The sequence below is a fragment of the Lissotriton vulgaris genome, chromosome 11, assembly GCF_964263255.1.
Source record: "Lissotriton vulgaris chromosome 11, aLisVul1.2, whole genome shotgun sequence".
NCBI lineage: Eukaryota > Metazoa > Chordata > Amphibia > Caudata > Salamandridae > Lissotriton > Lissotriton vulgaris.
In genome coordinates this window covers 662073704-662100297 of record NC_141699.1, presented here as the reverse complement: position 1 = coordinate 662100297, position 26594 = coordinate 662073704, and the positions used below count along the sequence as shown (strand labels likewise).

At 44.9% G+C, this 26594-nt stretch overlaps 1 protein-coding gene across 1 annotated transcript in view; it reads left to right on the top strand.

The window, feature by feature from the left end:
• Window positions 1-26594, top strand: part of SPHKAP (SPHK1 interactor, AKAP domain containing) — a 1527314-nt gene that overhangs the window by 51550 nt on the left and 1449170 nt on the right. The gene's annotated exons all lie outside the window — the stretch shown is intronic.

Genomic DNA, 26594 nt, shown 5'->3' with positions numbered 1-26594 from the left:
GTCTTGGGAATTCTGCTACCTTAGAAGTTCTATCCGCCTCCCTCGAATCCCAGTCACTTGGAAACAGAGTAATTTTGGCTGGTGACTTGAATAGGACATTCGAGCCTCTAGAAAATACTGCATACCCAATAGGACTAGAGGAAGATGCCCTTTGGGGCATCCCAAACCTAAACCTCCTACCTGTGAAGCGGTGGACAAAAGATATTTTGTCGTTGAATGCGTTATGTCTGGAGTATGGTCTGAGGGCCCTTAATGGCAGGACAAAAAGCGACCAAGGTGGTAATTGTACATTCGACAATGGACATAATAAAAGCAGGATCGACTATGTCATCTGTAGTCTTGAGTTATGGTGTGGCGTGGGTGACATGGAAATTGTGGGGAGAGTAGAAAGTGACCATAACCCCCTCTGTGTCTCCCACTCATGGTGGAGGGCCGCACGAGCCAACCCAGTGTCAGGTAGTGGGAGCGTACCTGTTATGGCCAATGACTCAAGAAGGGTGAAATGGCCATATGTCCTGGCCAATTTGGCCACCTTGGAGTCCATCAATTTGGAGGTAGACAATGCTATTGCCGCCATGGAAAAAGTAGATCCTGTATTACCAGGCTCTGTCCAAATAACTGATATACATGACACATTCTTCTCTTTGATAAAACCGCACTTTATTAAGCCATTGAAGACTAACAGAAAAGTACCAATCACATTGGCAACCTGGTTCAACAAACAGTGTAGGGTAGCTAGACTGGAGTTGGGCAGAGCACTCAAAAGCAGGGACAAGGCCTCGATTAGCGCCACCAGGAAATATTATAATGACAGCATCCGAAAGGCTAAGAAGCGGTGGGATGAGGAGTACTGGGAGGAGCTACTTGAGGCTTCAGGGCAAAAGGATTCCAGAATTTTCTGGAAAATTGTGAAATGGGGAAGAGGGGGCGCCCCCAATAATCCCGACAACAATGTCGATGAGGCATTGTGGGTCGAGTATTTTAAACCCCAGTATGCTGAGTGTAGGGATATAGTGGCCATAGAATCAATCCCTATGGTTTTTTGCAAGGGTGATCTATTCCTAACTAAGGACGCGGAACTCGTAATTTCAACTCTGCAGGGGGGAAAAGCCCCTGGGCTAGATGGAATCCCTTCAGACATTTTCAAACACGACAAGGTCCAGTGGGCAAAATATGCGACCTTGTTGGGAAACGGCTTGGCCAAAGGGGCAAAAATCCCCAATATATGGAAGGGGGCAATAATAATACCGATTTTTAAGAAAGGCGACCGGTCACTCCCGGCAAACTATAGACCAATAAGTTTGCTGGCTACTATGCAAAAAGTAGTGGGGAAGATGCTGGTCGACAAACTTATGGCCTGGGTAGATGACAACAATGCCTTATCCCCCTTCCAGGCAGGATTCAGACGCGCAACCAGTACGGTCGATCAAATTTTTCGCTTCACCATGCTACGGTGGGGGACTGTACTCCTGGGTAAAGGCAGCCTCTATGTAGCATTTGTAGATCTAAGGGCTGCCTTTGACCTGGTGCCCAGGTGCACGCTGTGGGAGGTTCTGTCCAAAATAGGGGTCCCACTTGATTTGCTCACGCTGATAATGCGTCTTCACGAAAGCAACTATGCCAAGGTTCAGTGGGGGAGGAATGGGGAATCCACTACCAACTTTCCAGTTGAGCGGGGGGTACGGCAGGGATGTGCAATGGCACCCCTGCTGTTCTCCCTGTTCATTAATGGCATTGTAGATAGGATATTGGACGCAATGGTTGACGCACCTTCGTTAGCGGGCATCAGAGTTCCAATTCTGATGTTCGCCGACGACACCTTGATTGTGTCCAAGACCCCGTCGGGTCTCCAGCGAGCCCTGAACATATTTGACGCATTTTGCAAAGAACGGGGTCTCGAGGTTAATGTAAATAAAACCAAGTTGATGGCCTTTGGGCAAAAGCGCCAATCTCAACCCAAGGTATTCTTGAACAATATCAAATTAGAGTTAGTAAATGTTTTTACATACCTCGGGGTGGAGATATCAAGTAAACTTGGTTGGTCAAGACACATAGAGAAGGCGGTGTTGAAACACCAGCAGATTTCAGGAGCCCTTAGGGTCGAGCAAGTAAAATCCAAAACCAGGCCTATAAAACCTGTTCTTATGGTTTATGACGCAAAAGCCTTGGGCGCAACCCTTTATGGGGCTGAAGTCTGGGGCTTTGAGAGTCTTACCACCCTTCAAAGATCTGAGAACAGGTTTGTGAGAGGGATAACTAGTCTTCCCCAAAGTACCCCATTAATACCGCTTGGCCTTGATCTAGGCAGAAGATCGCTTAGTGACCGTGCCCGACTGAGGCCTATCCTCTATTGGAGACGGCTATGGACAACCGTGGAAATAAGACACTACGCTGAGGGGTTCTTAGCATTAGCCAAATCAGATGCTTTTCGTAAAATTAAATGGCTAAAAATGCTAAGGGACGTCCTTGCTGAGCTTGGGCTCTCCAAACTATGGGAAAACCCCCTCGGGGAAGTATTCCCTAGTAAATCCAGTATCAAAGAAATATATTGGGACCACATTGATCAGAAACTTTGGAGGAGCGTAACCTCGGAATCCATGGGGGGAAGATTTATGGAAATTAAACAAAGACCATCCCTAGAAAAGTATTGGGACAGCATAACCATCCCATTAGACAGGAAATTATTTTTCCAGTTAAGGGCAGGCTCTCTCCCCCTGAGGTGTTTGACGTCCAGTTGGAGAACTAGTAGTAGTTTGTGCTGCCCGTCATGTGGGGCCCCCAATGAAAGCATCGCACATTTTCTTTTTTTATGCGAGGCTTATGTAAATCCAAGAAAATCTTGGTTGGCTCCAGTCTGTAGGAACCTTGGTGTCCTAAGCGGTGTTGAGGGGTTGAGAATTATTTGTTCCTCCACTGAAATGTCCATCGTAGTTGGAACAGCAAAATATTTGGGATGGGCATGGTCCATAAGGAGGAGGGCTCTATCCTCTAATGTGTTTTGAATTCTACATTTTCCATTGTTTGACTTATCCTTGCAAACATCTACTGGGAGATATATATGAATTTTAACTACAAAATGCGGCTAATATGTATGGTATGAGTTTTTATTGTATAAACTTTGGGAATGGTCCGTAACGCGGAGGTCTCTATATCTCAACATGCATCTAGTTTTCGCATATTATGAAAAAGCTTATTTTATCCTAATTGGCAACAATTTTAATGCTTATGTATTATGTATTTTCAATTATAAATTTATTGTCACAGAATGTTTGAAGTTTTAAAAAAAAATGTGTAAATTTATATGTGTGTGCTTTTATGAGTGTATAACTCGAATAAAGCTTTTCAATCAGTTTAGGGCAGGAACAGGCCCACCCATATTTCCTGCACCCCCAGCAAGATGGGAGCCCAAGTAATTGAATTAGCAGAGGTGCTGGAAGCAGAGTGTTAGAGAAAGTTAGCCACACCAGTAGGTGGGGTGAGGCAGACCCTAACCGCCAGGAGATATTTTCTCCATTTTGGATTATGAAGAACAGTGCTTTCTGGTACTAGAATATGCCACATGCCATACCTGAGGGTGGCATCCTGCATGCCATTGATCAGGGGTATCCCCCTGCTTGTTACTCCTGAGGCAAGGATAAATATGGTAGAGCTTCCCAGCAACTCAGACCTTGGCCTTGAAACTACAAGAAGAAGTAGGACTGCCCTGCTGGACCCTTGGACTACCCAAGAATGGGCTGCACTCGTAAGGACTACATCTGCCACACACGTTTGTCTTTAAGCCAAAAAGGACTTGCCTTGCTCTGAAAGTTGAAGGAGTGGATTCCCTGAAAGCAGCAGGTTAAACTTGCATTATCTTCACCAAGAAGAACCCAGCTGGACAGTGTTCAGAGCATTTTTAAGGATTTGAGTGCCATTTGCTTCTAAGCGCTTGTCAGTTTTAGGGTCTTTTTTTACCGGTCTTGAGGCACTGGGACGGTTCTTGGCTTCGGATCTTGTAGGTCCTGGTTTGGCCGAGGTAGGGGCGACCCCTTCCGGTAGCCACGGTGCTGCCGACAATGAAAGCATAAGCAGCCAGTGCCCTCCAGAAGGAGTCCCAAGAGGAAAACCCAGTAGGCAAAAACCTCTGATGTTGATGAGACTCCAAGAATGAAGGAGAAGACAAGGAGCCAGAAAACACTGGAAGACCAGGAGCCCAAAAGGAACCAGGAGAAGACTGGAAGACAGGCTGGAGCAGAAAGCGCAAGGGTAAAAGAAGCACCATCGGAAGGAAGGAATCACCAAAAGAGGAGCCACAGAACAAACAGCAGAGGGGACACACCAGCAGGAACAAGGAGTGTTGCAACGCAAGGAAGGAAATGTTCTGATCACAGGAAATGATGCAGAGGAACAGGAAGTGACATACAGGAACAGTAAGTGACAAAACATGAAGGAGAGGTGTCGCCATTTTGTATAGGGAAAAGAATGAAGTGCATTACAGAAAGATTGCCATGATAGGAAGATAAGAAACCCTCCCCTATAGTCTTCTGGGAGCAAGATGAAGAGGAGAGCAACAATATGGATCACCAGACGCCCAAACCAGGTGAGTGCAATTTCCCAAGGTGTCTTGGGAAGCGGATGAGCCCCTATCCTAAAACTTTCGGGGTGACTTGATAAGCAGGCCCGAGAAATAAGGGGGGTCCCAATACGTGTTTTCGCCATGTTATTTTTCATAGGAAACTTTAGACACGGCTACAGCCCGAACTGCTGAACGGAATTACACCAAATTTGGCAAAAAGGTAGCCCTTGTTTCAAAAAGAACCTTTTGTTGTTAAATGGTGTAAATCCGTTCAGTAGTTCCTGAGAAATTAAAAAAAAGAGGTCGGAAAATGAATTTCCCATAGAAACTTTAGGCATGGCTACAGCTCTAACTGCTGAACAGAATTACACCAATTTGGCAATAAGGTATTGCTTGGTTCAGAAAGCACCCTTTTTTAAAAATGGTGTAAACCCGTTCAGTAGTTGCTGAGAAAATAAAAAAATTAAAGTTTTGATAGCTAGATGCGTGGTGGATCCACGGACCCTTCCGACCACGAGCTTTATTCTAATTGGCTGTCAACACTCCAAACCAGGAAGTGTTGGCAGCCATCTTTTGACTCAGTTCTACAGAAAACAGAAAAACAGACGTGAAAAACAAGAAAAGGGGGCAGGGTAGTGTGGTAAATAATTAATTACCCTGTCGTAATTTCTATACATTAAATAAGGATCATGCATATAATGAGAGGCAGAGTCCGTGGTGTCCGATTCAGAAGGGCTTTATTCAGTAGCTCGAGCTAAAGGAGAATCGGGTTCCATCTCCACTAAGGATCAGGAAGGATCGTCATCTGAGTTTTTATTCACAGAATACATTATATATAGTTAAAACATACATCGAATTGGATAGAGAAGGTGGAGCAAGTGAAAGAGAGAGATAAGAGCACATGGACGTGAAAGAGGTGTGCAAGGAGGCGTACACATGGGTGTGTACTTGATGAGTCATAGGTGTATCATAGGTGGGTGGATGCATGGAGGGGGTCTGCATGGTCAGCAGGAACCTTTACCCTCTTTGTGCGCGCAAAACTGGTCATGACGTGGAATTGACGTGTAACTGGGGAGAGCTGGGGGGAGCTGACTTTAGTACTAGTAGAAGAGTCTGGGATGTCAGAATGACCTGCACCCTTGGCATATCTGATATCTTGTGTTTGGAGGATGTATTGTCTGAAGTAAAGGTCGCTCGAGCAAAGGCTGCTCATCACTAAATGCTAGTGTGTGCATATATTTCTTCGTGCATTGCGTGGGGCCATGGGCCTTCTATGGATTCGGGTTCTGTAAATTACTTGAATGGAGACAGGAAGGCTAGGCCCTATCTTCTGCAGGCGGAATATGTTTACCCTTTTCACTAGACTGGAATGTGTTTCTATGGAGCAGAGCAGATAACTGTAGGCAAAATACTGTCTTGGCAGGCCAGGCTGGGCACCTCTCGGCTAAGCAGGAAGTATGTGAGAGGTCAGGGATACATAGCTAAACTGCAGCTTTCAGAGTATCAAGAGGCTTGGAGCCTGGATTCGGATCCTGGCTCGGCTGAGCCACAAAACGTTTTCATCTCGACATTAAAAACGTGTACCATGTAAATGCATTGGCAACATAGGCCTCAGTGCAGAATTAACGTTTCATTCATGGAGGGCCTGGTAACTGACATGCTAACATTGGACGGAAATGCAGAGGCATTATTATTTCAGGCAGGAGAAGGGAAATGCGTGATGACATGAACATACATGGGGTATATATACAGATATAGGGTGCATGTAGGGGGCACACTGGCCATCGTAAAATTTCTATTTCCTCAGTAGAAACACCCTAACCCCTTAGGCCTGCTCAGAGCTAAAAAAAGCATTTTTTTAAAAAAATCTGCGAAATTCACGCACACAGCCCGAATTTTGTTTGAAAATTTCAAAAACGAAGCTCGGGCTTCGTTATTATTTAGCTCCCGCCCTGTCATTGCATACTGCTTTGCCTTCATTGAAGTGAGAGTAGAGAAACCTGCTCTCGCTTCAATAAAGCAAAGCAGAATTGCTTTTTCACAAGGGGAGCTGCACGTCAGCAGCTCCCCATGTGGAAAAGCAATGCCGGCTCCTGCAGGACGCGGGGAGCCGGCAGGATTGTGGGAGCATTGGGGCTCCCCCCACGGTCCGCAATGGATAGGACCTGCCCCAGGAAATGGTGTCCCTGGGGCTAGAAGTGGTCCGGGAGGGGTCCACTCAGCCCCGCTCCCCAAAAATAAAAATTTTAAATAAAAACAAATGAAGGCCGGCCCTGGGGATGGGGTCCCTGTGGCCAATAGAGGCCTCAGGAAGTGGGCCACGCAGTCCCCTCCATAAAAAAATATCTGTGGCCATGCCCTGGGGGATGGGATCCCCGGGCCACTGGGCGCATTAGCAGAGTATTGCTGGGAGGGGGCAGGTCTCCCAGCAACACTCTGCAAATGCGCCCTGTGGTGCGTTTTATGTTCGGGAATTAATTCCCCTTCAATCCTGAGGGCCCCTGGGGGCCAACTAGCCCACCAGGTACCTCCAGTAAGCACCACAGACCTGTGTTGCAGTGAGGAGGTCCAGGCCACGCCCCTGTTTACACCTCTCTGCAACGCAGCTCTGTGGCGCTTACTGGAGGTACCTGGTGGGCTAGTTGGACCCCAGGGACCCTCAGAATTCAAGGGGACTTAATCCCCCAACTTAAAATGTGCCACAGGGCATGTTTGCACAGTGGTGAAGGGAGAGGGTGGGGCCTGAGGTGATATTATTGCAATCACGCCCTGTGGTTTGTTTTAAGTTGGGGAATTAATTCCCCTTCAATCCTGAGGGCCCCTGGGGGCGAGCTAGCCCAGTAGGTACCTCCAGTAAGTGCCACAGGTCTGCGTTGCAGAGTGGTGTCCAGGTCATGCCCCTTTTTACACCTCTCTGCAATGCAGCTCTGTGGCGCTTACTGGAGGTACCTGGTGGGCTAGTTGTACCCCAGGGACCCTCAGGATTCAAGAGGACTTAATCCCCCAACTTACAAGGCCCCAAGGGGTGCGTTTGCAGAGTGGTGGAGAAAAGGGGCATGGCCTTTGTCTACCTCACACCAATTCCACTACGTGGGGCTTACTGGGGGAAAAATGTAGGCTATTTGGCCCCTAAAGGAACCCCAGCAGTGAAGGGAACTTCAATCCCCATCCAAGATCGTGCCAGAGAGCGCATTTGTAGAGTGGTGGGCAAAGTGGGCATGGCCTGGTACGAGTTCTTACCAATGCTGCTGTGTGGGACTGACTGGAGGTAATAGGTTGAGAAGTTGTCCCCCAAGGATCTCCTTGGGGCAAACTACCCCTCTTGTTACCTCCAGTAAGTCCCACACAGTGGGATTGCTAAGACGTCTTTGGAGGCCATGGGCACCTTTCTCTACCACTCTGCAAATGTACCTCGTGGCAGACTACGGGATGGGGGATGAAATCCAATTCAGTCCTGAGATAGTTTGGGGGACAAAAATCCCTCCTGGTACCTCCGGTAAGTCCAACGCAGTGGAATCCCTGAGCGTTGGTTGGACACCCGGTACCCCTTCACCACCACTCTGCAAACGCGACTACTAGGTAAAATAGCATATTTCTGCACCTCTGATTTAGCTGTAGTTTTAATTCTCCTGCCCTATTGTGTACTAAGGCCTTACAGAGGAGGTCATGCTAATCACAGGGGTACCCCAACGCATAGTGTTCCCTAGTGTATGTAGGTGTTTTCGCTGTATTCTAAGTGTCGTTTAGCATAGCACTGGCACTAGGCCTGGTTAGTCAGAGTCAGTTACCACCAGTACCCGTCTGAAAAAATTGCAGGCACAGGATGATTTTGCACAAGGCCTCTTTCTTCTCCTCTGTTGGTACTTTCTGCACGTGTCTTGCTTCTTCCTGCACTTTTCTTTTTCTTTGTGGACTTCTGTTGCTTCTTTCTACATTTCTTTTGCTTCTTTCTGTACTTTTTTTCTTCTTTCTTCACATGTCCTACCTCTAGTCATAGTTAGAAAGTAGCATTTAAAAAAATATTCGAAATTCACTTAAAAAACCATAGTTTTCAGGCACGTTATAGTTCGAAAAAAGCATTTAAATAACCGTAGAAATTCACTGAAAAAAACCATAGGTTTCAGTGATGTCATCAGTGATGTCATTTGAGATGTCATCAGTGATGCCTTCAGTGATGTCACTGACCATGTCATGAGTGATGTAATCTGTGACATCATCAGCAGTGCATTGCTGGGGCGCGAGTTATAGTTAGCTGAACTAACTATAACACGGGAATTTCACTGGTTTTGTACGAGTGAAACGTCCAACTAACTATAACGCCCCTGAAACATGTTTTTTCCAGTGAATGAATATATATATATATATATATATATATATATATATATATATATATATCTCACACAATCTGCTCCTCCTGAAGGGTCCCCTGCGTGTCACTGACTGCACATAAAATATTTCACACAATCTGCTCTTCTAAAACTAGACATGGGGTCACAGCAGGGCTCCAGGAAACTGTTTAATAACATACTGGCATAACACGTTTCGGTGATGAGCCTTTTTCAAATGCCACTGATGTCTAAGGTTTCTTCTGCTGTCTCCCTTTAAAAGGGCTCCATCCTTCCCATTGGCAGAAGCACATCTGACCAAATGCCATTGGAGAGCATTCATGCATTACATTATCATAAACTGCATGTTCCAACATGCATCTTGTTTTGGACATAGAAGAACGTCTCCGTCAGCTCTGATTTTAGTATTTCTCAAGGTGAGTACGGGCTGTTAAAATGTGGTCAAGTTCAAAACCTCAGCGTGTTTTTTTTTGTAATTAGGCATTTTCTTGGCCCTCTACTTCAAGTCACAATTCCCAAACGTGAGTGAACCCGGAGACGTTGATACAGTGACCACGTCTCTCCATGAAGTCATGGACTGTTCTTGCACAGCAGTACCTCTGCTCCTTTTGATTTGCGATGGTTCTAAGGTTTCCAGTCACTTGGAAATATTTTGTTTTACTGTTGACAATGAATACCTTGAACACTTGTTGGATGGGTCCCTTGCGTGTCACTGACTGCATGCAACATATTTCACACAATCTGCTCCTCTGAAACTAGACAAGGGGACACAGCGGGGCTCCTGGAAACTGTTTAATAAGACACTAGCATAACGCGTTTCGGTGATGAACCTTTTTCAAATGTCTAAGGTTTCTTCTGTTGTCTCCCTTTAAAAGTGCTCCATCCTTCCCATTGGTGGAAGCACATCTGACCAAATTCCATTGGAGAGAATTCACGCAGTACATTATCATTAACTGCAAGTCCCAACATACATCTTGTTTTGGACACGGAAGAACGTCTTTGTCAGCCCCTATTTTAGTATTCCTTAAGGTAAGTATGGGCTGTTGAAATGTGGTCAAGTTCAAAACCTCAGCATTGTTTTTTTTGGCAATTAGGCTGTCTCTTGGCTTCCAACTTCCAGCCACAATTACTATTAATACACCTATATTTAAATATATGTGTGTGTGTATATATATATTTATTTCGATCATCTCTATATAGGTATAGCCAGGACCGGGTTTCAACAGTGAATTTTTATTTAGTTCACTAATAACTTTGGCACCCTTTTGAGAATCTTCACAGACCTTTCTGCAAAAAGAGTGCGTCCAACTCTGCTCATTCCAGGAAATGTTTAGGGTGATCTGGCAAGTTGGGGGGGGGGGGGGGGGGCTGAGAAAATAGGTGGAGTACCAAAATACTGTTTCCCATCCAATTTTTTGCATAGGAAAATTGAAGAGTAATACAGCAAAAACTGATGAATGGAATTTCCCCAAATTTGGCAGAAAGCTAGATCTTTACCCAGAGAATGTGTTCTTGTGATTTAGTTTCAATCCATGTAGTAGTTTTTGAGAAATTAAGGTTATAAATTAATGTGTATACACAGAAACAGTAATACTGCAGCACCAGCAGATCAATGACAAGATCATATATGCTGGGTCACATTAACAAAGATGTTTGACAGCCATTTTAGGATTTGGGAGCTGAGTCCCAATGTCCTACGAATAATTAAAAAATAAAATATGGGGTTGTAGAGTACTATGTTATTATTTAAGAGTATTATTGTTCGTACCACCTTTGTTTCTGTACACATATTTACTTACCTGTCATATGCTATGTTTTCCTATGTAATCCATTCCATGTTCTAGCATCTTACTCTGTGAGTACCAACCAACACAGCGTGTGGCAGTTGGAACTTGGAAGTCCCTGGAGCTGGACCTGCATTGACGTGGGCTCCTAAGTTTAAATATTCAAGTCACTTTCTTATCCTGCTTGTGGCTTGGATCATCTGTAATAATGAGGGCAGGGTAGGGCTGAACTGACCCCTTAGGCATGGGTGGGGGAAGTGTCCCAAATGGATCCTCCAGGGCAAAAATCTTAAAATATGTATTTATTTACAGTCCCACAGTAGTACCACAGCACTGTGGTAAAAATTAAAGAGAAAACAAGCATGAATGCCCTTTTACTGAACCAACCCTTGGATGGCCCAGGTCTGGTGAGTGGTGTGACATTCATTTTTATGAGGAGGCGGACAGGAAGCCACCTTGCATGAATCATTTCATGCAAATCAGTGGTGTCATTATAGTTAGCTCAGCAATCTATAACTAATGAGTTTCAGTGTTTTTTAGTTTTTAAGCATTAGTGTTTGTCTTATTCCCATACCTAACTCTACTGCCACTTTAACCTTTTTTTCAGTGAATAAATATAGACCACGACCTCTCACATCATATTCAGTTCTTCTCAGCATCTTAATATGCAAATTGACTAATATATTATTTCAAAAGACCCCATCACTGCATATGTAATTGTGTGTGTGTGTGTGTCTGTGTGCCTATGTGTTCCCTAAGCACCAATGCACTAACATGAAAGCCTCAGTGGCACATTCTGTTCTGATCTAGACTGAAACATCTGAGCAATAATGGGAAAACCAGTCATCTTTTTGTGCAGTCTCATAATTAAAGATACCCTTGTCTGTGAATGCAGAAAAAATGTCACAATTTACAAGCACATTTAGAGAAGCATCTGCACCTTGATCCTTTGTTGAGGTTACAAATTATAAAGCATTCTGTATTGTACCATTTTGTGACTTGTCAAACATATTACATCAACTATATCTCCTTATGACTATGGCCCTCATTAGGAGCTGGCTGGAATTCGGTGTAGGGATACCAGGGAGGCGGAACCTATGTTACTGACCGGTATACCCACGCCAAATTCCAGCTATAGTGTTCTTTCTCTGGAATAGGGAGTAACTACTCAGACCCAGAGATACTGGACCTTTTACTGAGCAGTCTTTCCCAATTAAAAAAAATATATTACATTTTCTGCCTGCTATGAGTAGGTAGAAATTGTCAATGGAAATGCTGGAGGGGGGACAGAATTTTACGAAAAAAAACTCCTCTGCATGGTAAAAGATGGGTACCCCTTCCCTGATTGCCCAACTGTGCTGTTGTCTGGATCCCTGGAGCTGATTTTAGTTTTAATAGGCAAGCATGGCTCATATCTGTGTGCCATGGAATAGACCTGTCTCAGCGATTTTGGACTTGTTGGACTAGGGGTGGCATCCAAAGCACTACTCTCATAGTGCTGGAAAGCTACCACCTTCATCAAAGAGTGAAGTAGCGCAATCACGTTGGCAGCCGGGTACCGTGTCAAGATCAGTGGGATTAAACAGGTCCTTTTTTACCCTCTGTCAATGGAGTGAGGCTTACAGAGTCACTAACTTTTTTTGAAGTTCTGCTGCTGTGTGCTTAGCTCACCCTTGGCCTACGTGAGGTAGTTGTACAGTGCTGTGCAGCTCAGAAGTAGTGACTCTGTAATGGATATATGTGTGCCTGGGAAGGGTACAGTACAGGAATGGAGCAGATCTGTTTAGTGTGTGTATTGTTAGTGCATGTTCGAGGGCATGTATGCCTCTGAGGGATATATTACATGAGAGATTTAGTGATGTGCATTAGGTGTGCAATGAAAACATGTGCTGGATTTATATGTATTTGCAAGAAGTGCAATGCATGAAGAGTGAAGAATTGTGTTGTGGACACCATGGTGAGTGTATGTGCTGGAAGTGTGTGTATTTTCAAATAACACTCCAAGGTACAATGGCTAGAAGTTATAGTATTGAACAGTGTGTGCAGATTGAATGTGTGTGCTTAGTATATGTGTGTCTATGGTGGCACAATATATGGGACTAACAGTGCTGGACAGTGTGTGTGCTGTGTATATACACTGAGTACAAGTTTGCTTGTAATGGTACATTTCATGGAGAACTCTGGGGTACATTTTGGGAGACGCAGGCTTGCTTGGCGAATACCCGAGGAGTAGAGAAATCCCCCCAGACAGATGTGTGTATTGCTGCATTCCTGTGAGCTGGCTAACACACACTGGAAGAAAGGAGAGAGAGACTTGCCCTTTACACGTCAGGAGGGTGCTCTTTAATTCAGTGGTAAATCAAAAGGAAGGGAACTTGGTACATATCAGAAAAGAAATAGGGCTGAAAAGAAGAATCATAAAGAGTGAGGTTTGGAGCCCCGAATTACTTTTTTGATGCACATATCACTGTGGCTGACATCTGGACTGAACTTAGAGGATGGCACTGTACCCTGGCTAGGCTTCGGTCAGTTGCTGGAAGACCAATCCCCCACTATGTGGGAAAGACTGACTTACTGTGACTCTGCAGACTGGGAGTATCTCCCGTCACTGGGGAAAGCCGGCAGCACCACTCGGGAGACAGCCTGCGCCTGCTGTTCCATGTACCACATACAGCCAGACTTTTCAAAAAAGTATGAGAGCTTGTGAGGGCCGACTGTCCGGGCCCCCACTGACACACTGAATGCTTCCATGCTACAGGAGCAGGAAAGACTCGAATCAGGCCTGTTGGGCCCCTGGGAACTCGCTGCTGAAGGTTTTGCAGCACTAATTCCTAAGAGTCACAGAGTAACTTCTGAGTATGGTCTATGGACATTCCCTGGATGCGGCCACCAGTGATCGGGCAATAACCCTGACCACATTACAAGGAAGAGAGTGTGAGAGTGATTTGCCCGACAAACACTAGAGACCCGACCTCAAGTAGATTGTGTTGCTGCGTTCGAATGTCGGTTATTTCTTTGCATGTGTAGAGTGAGAAATAAAATGCTTCTTTTTCAAACAAAAGCAAGTATTTGACTGAACATTTATTTATTGATATTACTGCATGCATTGTGAGTTATGAGTTGTGTCCACTAATCTGTCAACACTTCTGCCGCTGAGGGAGCCTTTGACTGCTTGTTCACAACTGCCACTGAGAGCCAAGTGCATAAGGAGTACTTGGCCCAGTTGAGCAGGATCCATAGTAGGGTAGGAGTAAAAGACCTCAACCACCACGGTTAGGCCCAGTGCCCCATGACCTTCTAAAAGAGTTCTGATAGGGGGAGTTGGGGTGAGGAATCACAGGTGAAGATTACACTTGTGGCTATCCTAGGGAGCAATGTTTGCTCTCCTCAGGCTGCAACAGGATTGGTGCGGTCTGGGAAGTGTTGTGTCTCATAGTCCCTACTCCTGCAGCAAACTATGACAGGTCCTATGTCTCCAGGCCCAGAATTATCTGCTCTGCAGTTTTCAGAACCCATAAATCTTGGTCGAGAGACACTTTGAACTGGGATTTGCAGTATTTCACCCGGAGGTGTCTCTCCAGGTGAAATGCTCCAAATCATAATGGGTGCCTATATTGCAAGGTCAGAATGGGTAAGTGAATGATGAATTAAGACTAATAAATATATATTTAATTTGACTATAATGTTACTTACTGTGACTACCTGGAGTTTTTTATAATTTTCAAAGCTTTTTTATACTCCAATTACATCCAAAAATATGCAAGTGTGTTTCTCCTCTGCAGTTCAAACCAGGCTCCAGCTTCTCAAGTCCTGTCTTGTTTATTACATGGGAGGTGTGAAAATGATGCATTTTCTCTAAGTTTTGTACTTTCCTTGGAACCAAACAACAAAACAACAGCTGGGCAGAATTGCATAGCCAGCTTGTTTGCAACTGCACCACCTGTGCTGTGTAAATATTCGGAAAACAATATTGTAAAGTCAAACAAAATGTGAAGGGGCACATCTGCTTGTCTGACAAGTTCAGAGTTTTTTAATTTCTGGGGTGGGATATGCACATGCGGCAGTTCTGTGAAATATCTAGTACCGTTGATGTCTGAACTGTTTTAATACAGATTTTATATGGGAGAGCCTGCAATCCCTGTATAAAAGTCCACCTTTAATATCCTTCTGTGATAAATAATTGACATGGGAGCTTAACTGTAATACGTTATTACATCTGAGGTCAGATGTCACAGTGCCTGCTGCCAAAGCAAGAAGCCAGGGTGAAAATCAAGTCACCAAGCATAATTACAGCTGCAGTTTATACAAGGAAAACAGCAACTGCCTTTTCTTTCTTTTGTCATGTTTTTCTAAAGTGATAAGCATTCAAAGGAAAGCAGATATTTTTCTATGACCATAACGGTGATGAAATTGCATAAATGTTGTCCGTTTCCGGCGCGCTTGATACTGATGAAGGCGACTGCCGAAACACGTCGTGTTTGTTGTAGCATTCAATAATACATTTATTATCTCACCCCCGTGAGTGCATTTTCATAGGCGTATTTGGCACGGAACCACAGAGTGATTATTTGTTGCACGGGCACACCCCCATGAAACGAAGCACCCGCCCATGAGTGCACAGGTAAAGGTGTAAACAGGAGTTGAGACATATATATATATATATATTCACCGAAGAAAACAAAGATTACAGGATGCTATAATTAGGCTCACTCAGATTTTATTCATACAAAACCAGAGAAGTTCAGCAGCAGCTATATTTACCTGAGCTAACTCTAACTTACGCCATGCAACGCACTGCTTATGACCTAACATATTACATCACGCATAACATGGTCAGTGACATCACTCTCGACATTTCAAATGACATGACTGATGATATCACTGATAACATCAACTAGTGAGTGTAAATCTTTTCTAAGAGTTTATGTTTGGTTAACATATATTACAAGCAACTACAAAAGTTAAATTAGTATGTTAGGTTTACAACTAATGAGTGATACTATTTCTAACATATATTATGTGAGTGGCTGTGTGACTGTGTGTATCCATGTGTTAGTGGGAGTCTCAGAGGCTGCATAGGTGTGTGCGTGGCTGTATGTTTTTTTATAAGTTTAAGTAGCTGTGTTGGTGAGTGAGTGGCCGTGTGAGTGGCCAGATTGGTGCATGAGTGGGCATGTTAGTTTCTGTATGAGTGAGTGAGTGGCTGTTTAACTGTCTCCTTGGGGAGGTAAGTGGGTATGTGAGTGATTGTATAGGTAAGTGAGTGGGTATCTCAATGGGTGTGTAAAATGGCTATATAGGTGAGTGGTTGGCTGTTTCAGTGGGTTTTGGTTAAATTAGTTGGTGTGTGAGTGTCTGTATTAGAGAGTGTTTCTCCTATGTGAATTGCTCTTTGGGTGAATTAACGGATTTGAAAGTGCTTGTATGGATGTGTGAATGGGTATGTAAGTGGTTGTGTGGCTGGGTGAGTGAATGTGTCTGAGTACCTGTATGGGTGAGTGAGCGGCTGCGTGAAAGGCTGTGTTGGTGAGAGAGTGGGTATCTAAGTGGCTGTATAGGTGAATATGTGGGTGTGTGAGTAGTTGTATGGGTTAGTGTGTGGCAGTGCAAGTGGCTGTTTAGGTGAGTGACTGGTTGTATTAGTAGCTGTATGGGTGAGTGAGTAACTCTATGGAGTCAAAGGTTGTGTGAGTAATTGTATGGGTCTGTGAATGGGTATGTGAGTGGTTGTGTGGGTGTGTGAGTGGGTATATTAAAGCTTGCATAGGAATGTGAATGGGTATATGAGTGGTTGCATGGATGATGTCATCAGTGATGTCACTTACTATGTCACAAGTGATGTAATATCTGAACTCATAAGAAGTGAATTGGAGGCGTAGGTTATAGTTAGCTCAGGTAACTATAACTTCTGAATTTCTCTGGTTTTGTAAGAGTGATATGTGAGCCTTACTATAACATCTCTGCAACCTTTGTTTTTTCAGTGAATGTCTAAGGTTTATTTAATTCTATTTCCTAATGATAACATACCCAATGTTTTTCATTTTTAGTGAAACTCCACATTTAAAAAATCGTATTTCCTAACTGTAATCTGCAGCTTTTGAGAGTAGGTATGTGAGTAGCCGTATAGGTAGGTTAGTGGGTGGGTGAGTCTCTGAGTGGGTCAGTGAAGGGGTCCGCAAGCCTCTGAGTGGGTCTGGAGTGGGAGTGTGAGTCTCTGAGTGGATCTGTGAGTGGTTGCATGAGTCTCTAAGCAGGTCTGTGAAAGGTAACTAGGGGGAGCAGTAAACACCACTCTGCCAATGGAGTTTGTGGAGTATTGTCACTCCGCTTTCCATTTGGAACTCAGAGTTTGGCAAAAACTCAGCCAGCCCGAAAGGCTGAAAGCAGTGTGGTGGGTATGTGAGTGCGTATGTGACTGGCTGAGGGGGTCTGTCAGTGGGTACTGGAGTAGCTGTGTAGGTGTGTGAATAGGTTAATATCCATCTGGATGACCCCAGTAATACGATCGCCAGGTCTCTAGTAGATGATTTGGCAGCCCTTCAAATCACACAGAAGGGCTTCCAACCCACTCACGAAAAAGGTCATCTCTTAGACTGGGTATTTAGCAATGACCATAGGCTAGAGGTAGGGACACCCCTGCCCCTGGCCTGGACAGATCACCACCTGGTTCCGATACAATGGACAGCAGCTACCCCAGCACCAGTCGTTACCCGTACTACTCAGCAGGGGAGAGAATGGTCAAAAATCTCGGTAGACCAGTGGATCGAATCCTTATCTCCGGCCCCTTCCCAATTGGGAACAGATCCCACACTACTTTATGACACTTACACTAATTGGTTGTGTACAGCTCTTGACTCTGTGGCACCTTTGAAAACTCTCAAAGAAAAAAACAAATCAAGAAACTCTCCATGGTACACTCCTCAACTCAAAGAGCTGAAAAGAGGCTGTAGGAAACTGGAACGCACTTGGAGAGTTTCCCGCAATAATCTGGACAAACTTAGTTACCAAGAGGCAATTAAAAAATACAAGGCAGAAATTAGTGACTCAAAAGCCTTGTACTTTGAAAGTATAATTACTAGTGCCTCAAACTCATCCAGGGAAATCTTCAAAATTGCTAAATCCCTCATTGACACCCCCACTACTACTCTTGACCCCAGCAAAATCCAACTACGCTGTGATAATCAGGCTGAATATTTTTACAAAAAAATACAGAATATCATCGCCACATTTAAACCATCCAAAAGTTCCCCTTTACCACAGTTGGCGCCTTATACGCTGGATGAGTTTCCTCTACTCAATGAGGAGTCACTAGATATTCTGATGCAGAAGATTAAATCTGGCTCACCTACCGATCCGGTCCCCCCTTTTCATTTACTTAAAATCAAAGACATCATTAGGCCTACGATCCTTAAAATCTTAAACTCCTCTATCACCACAGGCACAGTCCCAACAGCATGGAAACGTGCCCAAGTTAGAGCACTCTTAAAAAAACCAACCTTGGACCCCGATAACATGGCTAACTATCGTCCAATTTCACTCCTTCCCTGGATTAGCAAATTGCTGGAGAAACATATTAATGCGTCCGTCACTCAATACTTGGAACATAACCTCCTGCTCCACGATTCCCAAGCAGGCTTCCGCCCAAAACTAGGCACAGAAACGGCCCTTCTGACTGTGACGGAGATGGCTAGGAAACAGATGGATCAAGGCGGCACTGTAGCAATTATGTTGCTTGATCTCAGTGCCGCCTTCGATACCGTCAACACTAGCATCCTCCTTGACCGCCTACGTCACATAGGAATTACAGGGAAGGCCATAACATGGCTCCAATCTTTTCTGGAGGACCGTTCCTTCGAGGTAGTCGAGAACGATGCCCACTCAAAAATCTGGCCTCTTGAGCAAGGTGTACCACAGGGCTCGTCTTTGAGCCCTACTCTATTTAATGTATACCTACAACCTCTGGCAGACATTGTGCGTTCGTTTGGCCTAGATATCGTGACCTATGCCGACGACACACAATTAGTGGTATCCATGAATCAGCCTAATACCTCTCCCCCCAATCTTATGAATTGCTTGGTAGCAATAAATCATTGGATGACCTTTTCACACCTAAAGCTCAATGGTGAGAAAACTGAGCTTATGATTCTGGGTAACTCACCAACTCCGAGCCTTATGCTCGACTGGCCCCCTAGTATGGGGACCCCACCCCAACCTAAGACCCATATAAAGAGTCTGGGCATGTGGTTGGATTCTAAGTTGGACTTCAAGCAACAAGCTACTACCCTATCCGCCACCTGCTTTGGCCTGATGCGGATGCTCAGGAAGGTGCTGCCTCTTCTTCCCTTCCAGGCACGTAGAATCATGGTGCAAGCCATTATCCTGTCCCGTCTGGACTACGGAAACTCATTATACTTAGGAGCCCCTATCTCTACCACCAGAAAACTGCAGATTACACAGAATGCAGCGGCTCGCCTTCTCCTAAATCTGGGCCGACGAGATTCAGGCACAGCTGCATTAAAGAAACTGCACTGGTTGCCATCAAGGCCAGAATCGTGTTTAAATCCATGTGCATTATGCACAAAGCCATGTGGAAAACTGGACCAGCCATGGTTTGCTCACTTGCAAACCCTTATCTTCCTAAACGAAGCCTGAGATCCAGCTCAGCTTTCCTGGCTACCGTTAACAGAACTAAACGGGCAAGATGGGGTGGACGATCCTTCTCCTGGAATGCCGCGAGAGCCTGGAACTCCCTGCCTGACACCCTCCGTGGCAAGCCTAACCTGTTGAAGTTCCGTAAGGAACTGAAAACGCTTCTTTTCACCTAAACTTGGCTCTTTGACTTCTCATGACTCAAACAATGTAGCGCTACGAGGCCTCCGGGTAGTATGCGCTTAACAAAACTCCATTAATAATAATAAGGTGTGTGAGTGGGTGTGTGGGAATCTGATTAGTTTTGTGGGTCTGTCAGTGGGTATGTGAGTGGCTATATGGTTGTAGGAGTAGCTATATGAGTATTTGTGATGGTGTATAAGTGGGTGGGTGAGTGGGTGTGTAAAAGCTGTGTAGCTGTGTGAGTGATTATAAGAGTCTGTGAGTGGGTGTGTGAGTTGCTGTATGACCTGTGAGTGGATGTGTGAGTGGTTGTGTGTATCTATAAGTAGGTGTGTGGAAGCTATGTGGGTCTGTGACTGGGTGTAGGAGAGTGTTTGAGAGTCTGTGAGTGGGTGTATGAGTGGTTGTGTGTGTGTATGTGGGTGTTTGAAAGCTGTGTGGGTCTGTGAGTAGGTATATGAGTGGCTGCATGGGTGTGTGTTAGAAAAGGGGGTCTCTAGTTGGCAGTATCTTACAGCCTGTCCAAGTAGGGATGCTTATTATATTCACAGTTAGGGGATCACGCAGCTAAGATAACCCCTGCTCACTTCCTTGGTAGATTGGTATGAGCAGTCAGGCTTATCTTAAATGCAATGTGTAAAGCATTTGAACATAAACACACAGAAACACAGCGAAAGCACTACAAGTGGAGACCACAATAGTTTAGAAAAATAACCACTAGGTATCTGAATGAAACAAGACCAAAACAACCAAAATCCAACATACACAAGCAAAGATATCACTTTCAAAAGGTTAAAAACTGTTCAGTCCATAGGAAACTATGAATGCGTCACTTTTATGACAAATTACCTGGGATGCAATAAATTCAAAGACAAAACAAGCGAGATGAAGCTCTGGAAAACTCCGGAAAACAAAGTGATACATCGATTCCTTACTCACAAGCGAGGTGATGCATCAATTTCTTACTGCCGGGGAGGCGATGCATTGATTTCTTATTGCTACGCAGGGGAGGTGATGCATCAATTTGTTACTGACAGGGGAGGTTATGTGACAATTCCTTACTGAAAGGGGAGGTCATGTGTCGGTTTCTGGACATGCAGCCTCTGTTCCCCACTGCTGGGCTATGTTGATGAAGAACTTGGTGCCCAAGTGCGATGCATTGAAAATCCTGACATGCTGGGGTCATAGCTTCACCAGCAAAGCAAGTGCTGCTTTTCCAGCAAGAAGCAGGTAATGCGTTGATTTCTTCAACCTCATAGACAGGCCTATCATGGAGTCGCAGCGGGTGTCTCAGACATCAGAGACCCTGTGCTCTAGACTCAGGCTGCAGTGATAACTCCAGCTGCATGGCAGGTTCTGTGTCGATTCTTCTGCCACACTGCAGCGATACGTTGGTTTTTCATCTGCAAAGAAAGACTGCAGAGGGAAAAGCAGGCACTGGGGGGGCGATTCATGGATTTTCAGATTTCAAGGGCCCAGAACTGGAATTTTCACCACTTGGCAGGAGAGAAGTTCAAGGGTTGCAGATAAAGTCTTTGATGACCCTGAGAAAGCTCTAGGAGAGCATTGGGAAATAGGATACAGAAAGCAAAGTCCTGTCCTTTCACTTTCCAAGACACAAGAAGCATGCAGCAGGCCAGCCCAAAACAGCAACAAGCGGAGTGTCAATTCCCCTCGTACAGCTTCTCCAGCTCTTCTTGACAGAATCTCCTCAGTCCAGAAGTGTTCTGAAGCTTCAGTACTTATACCAGTTCCTGCCTTTGAAGAAGATAAACTTCAAAGGAAAGTCTTTGACGTGCACAAGACCCTGCCTTTTTTTGACCTGGCTCCAGACGCACTGCAGGTGGTGGAGGCAGCTTTGTGTGGGGACAGGCACAGCCCTATTCAGGTGTCAGTGACAACTCCTCCCACCACTCTAGCTCAGGAAGACCCATCAGCCTGCTGATGGGCCATCAGGATATGCAAGGCACATTTAAGCTCTGTTTGTGGGACTGTCTAGAGAGAATGCACCAATAGCCACAGGCAGACAGAGGCACAAAATGGTAAAGCAAGAAAATGCCCACTTTCTAAAAGTCCAATGGATTTCAATGTAAAGGCTTAGCAGGGCCTGTTTCCCTGGTGCACGCGAACAGAATATTTGATCACTTTCTGACAGCTCTGATACTTACATTGAGTGATATTACGGAGTGCACACGCGGCTGCGTTCCCTACACACTTTCTAAAAGTGGCATTCTCAAAGATGCAATTTAAAAACCAACTTCACTAAAAGATGTATTTTCAAATTGAGAGTTCAGGGACCCCAAACTCCAAAGGCCAGATGTACAACGCTTTTTAGCGCGCGCAAGCGGATCTTAGACCCATTTGCGCAAGCTAAAAAGCATGGACCCATGTCTAAATAGTATTTTGTGAGTCACAAATAAATTGCGATTTGCAAAATACTGTTTTGCGACTCGCTATTAGGAAGGGGCGCTCCCTTTCCAATAGCAACCGCAAAGCTATGTACCAATGTAATTGCGATCGCAAAACACTCGCAAATTACCACCTGCTTCAAGTAGGTGAGAATGCATTCGCAAATGGGAAGGGGTCCCCTTTGCAAATGCATGCAATATTATTTTTTAAGGGCAGGCAGTGGTCGCAGGGACCACTGCCTGCCCTTAAAAATTCAACGAAAATGTTAACATTTTTTTTTTGTAATGCATTCCGTTTTCCTTAAAGGAAAACGGGCTGCATTTAAAAAAAAAGCAGCTTTATATAAAACCAGTCCCAGACATGGTGGTCTGCTGAGCCCAGCAGGCCACCATCCCTGGGAGGGCCTGTCATTCCCAATGGGCTCGCAAATTGCGAGAGGCTCATTATTATTCATGAGCCTCGCAATTTGCGACCCCATTGGAATCACAAACAGTGTTAAACACACTGTTGTACATGCCAAATAGCACCATGCAAATTGCGAGTCACAAATGCGACGCAATTTGCGAGGCACTATTTGGCAGGTCGTGCATTTGGCCCCAAATCTCTACTTCAACCCAATTGAAAATTACACTTGTAAGAGGCTACAAGGCAGCTCCAATGGTAACCTTTGGGAGAGATAGTCCTTGCAATGGTGAAAGATTAAATTGGCAGTAGTTTACTATCAGGACATGTAGAACACACCAGCGCATGTCCTTCCTTTCACATACACTGCACCCTGACACTGGGGTTTCTTTGGGTCTACTTTAGAGATGCCTTAAATATATATTAAAGGGGAAAGTTTGGGCATCGCAAGTGGGTGCACTTGCCAGGTCGACATCGAAGTTTTAAACTGACTACACAGATACTGCAGTAGCAGGTCCAAGACATGGTTGCAGGGCTACTCATGTGGGTGGCCCAGTCAATGCTGCAGGCCCAGTGGTAGTTTTTGAATTTCAGACCCTGGGCTCTTACAGTGCACTTTACTAGGGACATACATATAAATCAAAGATGCCAATCATGGATAACGAATCACCATTACAATTTAGACAGAAAGCATATGCACTTTAGCACTGATCTGCAGTGGTAAAGTGTCCAGAGTCCTAAAGTCCACAAAAATTAAATTCAGCACACAGTAAAAAACAGGAGGCCAGAAGCAAAAAGAAGAAGGGAAAACATGCCAACGATGCCAGGTCTAACAGTGTGTGAGTGGGTGTATGAGTGGCTGTATGGGCGTGTGAGTTAGTGTGTGGGTGTGTAAGTGGTTGTATTAGTATCTGAGTGGATGTTTGAGTGGCTGTGTGAGTGGTTATGAGGGGATGTGAGTTGCTGTATGGGTGTGCAAGTGGGTGTGTGAGTGGTTGTGCGGATGTGCGAGAGTGTTTGTGAAAGCTGTCTGGGTCTGTAAGTCAGTGTGTGGTGGTTTTGTGGGTATGTGATTCGGTGTGTGAGTGGCTGCATGCGTGTGTGAATGGGTGCAAGGGTGGTTGTGTGGGTGTGTGAGTGAGTGTGTATGTAGGTGTGTGGATCAGTGACTGAGTGTATGTTTGAAAAAAAATTCTGGTCTGGATCCCCGGATCCTCCTGAGTCCACCTGAATCCGTGAGGATCTGGGGAGGATCCAGGACTCCTGATGTGGTAAATAAAAAAGGTTTCTGATCAATTTCTTACCCATGAGAGGTCCCGCACAGACCCCTCTATTAGTCCCATGGCATCAGGGTACCTCTACCCTGACCACTTCTATCACTCCTTAACTTTATTTTCCTCACAAAGAACCAAGTACAGATGAACAAAATGGCAGCTACAATTTTATGTTGTGTTATGTTAGTTGGATTTTGTTATAGCACATAGCAGAGCGTCAGGAGCTGCGAATAAAAACAACCAGAACATAAGTTATTTCTTGAAGCCATCATAGTCAGTACAAGCCCTAGTAACCAAGGGAAGTTTATTCCAGTGGTATGGTCCAAGTGAGAGAAGGCCCGCCCACCGTATTTAGATGTGCGGATGCGTTGAGGGCAGAGAAAGAGCCGATTTGTTGATCTAAGGTTTCTATCTGGGCAGTAAGGTATCAATTGGTCTTGTAAATATTTGGGCCCCTTACCTACCAGAGCATTGTTCATTAAGCAGAGAAGTTTGAAAATTGCTTTTTTATAGGGAGCCAATGCAAGGCTCTAACCAAGGGAACAAAGAGGGTGCCAGGTGGATGTTTATTAACCAGTCGGTGCTGCCATATTTCAAACCACCTGCAACTTGGCATGGAGAGATGTGTTTGATGCTACTACAAGTGCATTTCAATTGTCAGGGAGGCTGATAATCAAAGCCTGGATGAGGTTGTTGTGAGAGTCCAATGGCAGCCACTGGAACATCCTCTTAAGGAGGGGGATTGTTCCGAAACACATACCACATGTGGAAGTCACATGGTCCTTCATCGATAACTTGTTGTCAAACAGGATACCCAAGTTCCTCAATGTGCTTCTAGGAGCGGGGGTAAGGTCAAGCTCCATCAGCCACCAATCCTCAGCCCAATAGAGATGAGCTTTTCCAAGGAGTAGCATCTCAGTCTTGACCCTTTTCAGTTGTTGACAGTTTGAGGACATCCAGATGGCAATGCCTCTCATACAGGAGATAAATTGCTGTTTAACATCCTCACTATCTTGCATGAGTGAGATGACCATCTGAGTATCATCAGCATAAGAAAGTATCTCGAAGCCATAAGATTTAACTAATCGAGCAAGGGAAGAAACATAAATATTGAAGAGAGTCAGGCTTAAGGCAGAGCCTAGAATAACACCCTTGTTAAGGAAAACAATCTTAGACTGGAAAGGACCCGAAGTGATGGTTCGAGCTCTATCTTTATAGAAAATCGGTAAGCCAGTGTAAAGCAGTGCTGTGTATGCCTATCTCCTGAAGGCATTGAATAACAATTGGGTGTGACACGGTGTCAAATGCCACCCACAGGTCGAGCAGAACCAGCATAGCTGGCTTGCCGGTGTCCAAAGTAAGACTAGGGCAGTCTGTCACTGCTATAAGGGTGGTTTCTGTGCTGTGTTGAGGGGTGCAGGGTCAAGACTGATTTGCATATGGCTGGGTTCAAACTGGAATGGCATGGGGAGCAAATAAAAATGATGGATTTAGGCCCAGATCTCTGTACTGGGGTGAATGTATGACATTGTTCTAGATTCTGTCCATCAACTGTTCTTTCCGCAGTTGTCACCCTGTGTGGGACGGGTATGCCCAGATGTTGCACCCGTGCTCTCCATGCCACTGGAGTCAAGCTATCCTGGCTGATGAGGGATGAAATCCCGAAACCAGTCCTAGGATGCTTGTTTCCAGTCAAGGGAGGAACTGGCCTGGCAGTTCGGGCTAGACTGTTCCCATTGGGTGCAGGGTCTAGACTGATTTGCATATAGCTGGGTTCAAACTGGAATGGCATGGGGAGCAATAAAACAATGGATTTAGGACCAGATCTCTGTACTTGGGTGAATGTATGACATTGTTCTGCATTCTGTCCATCAATTGCTCTTTTTGCATTTGTCATCCGAGTGGGACGGGTATGCCCAGACGTGGGTCCCACGCTCTCCATGCCACTGGAGTCAAGCTATCCTGTTTGATGAGGGGTGTAACCCCAAAACCTGTCCTAGAATTCTTGTTTCCAGTCCAGGGAGGACCTGGCCTGGCAGTTCGGGCTGGACTGTTCCCATTCGGCACATGGTCAAGACTGAATTGCAAATGGCTGGGTTCAAACTGGAACGGCACAGGAAGCAAAAAAAACAATGGATTTAGCACCAGATCTCTCTACTAGGGTGAATGTATGACATTGTTCTGCATTATGTCCATCAATTGTTATTTAACGTTTTCCTGTTTCCGTTTCTCTGCCACACTCCCTGATATCCTGATGAATGCTGAAGGGCTAGTCTGACAGTATACTTCTGACTGCGGGCCAATTATTGACGATGCCTTGCCTTTGATATATATAAGGCACACGGTTGGGTGTGATTGATAGTTTTTTGCACCCATTAATGCCATCAAATAAGACTGACAGATTAATTTTGGGAGCAAGTACTTCTAAGCTGAAATGTTCTTGCTTTTGCCTAAGGACTTGCAGCATGTCACTTAAAATACTCACATGGTAGACGCTACTGTGGATTGCTATCAGTTGGAAATTTATGATTGAACATTGAGCTGGCAATGGCACCATACGATTGGATCCACACATTGGCTATTTAGTTGCCCCTTTATGATTTGGGGAACAACCAATGCCCTGAAGAAGTCCGCTTCAAAGACGAAACGCGTCGGCTGTGCCACTTTCAAAAAGTGATGCTTATGACCTTGATTTTATATACTCCTTCTTTGATATTTGAATAAAGTAAATTTTGTAAGAATACTGCTGCTAGGGAATAGATTGAATAATTGTCTTTCCTTGTATAGTGTGAAGTGGTGCCCCTGTGCTTCTGTTTAAAATTGTTGAGTTCCTTTAGGAATAACATTGTGACAGTGGGTGTGATACGGTGTGCACACATATCCTCATGAGCATAAGTGAGGTTAAAATAATGGAGGGATAGCGATTCAGGTGCTGTCGATTGTAGGGATCCACTGTCGGGCGCTTTTATTAACTGTAGAGGTTACGTTACAG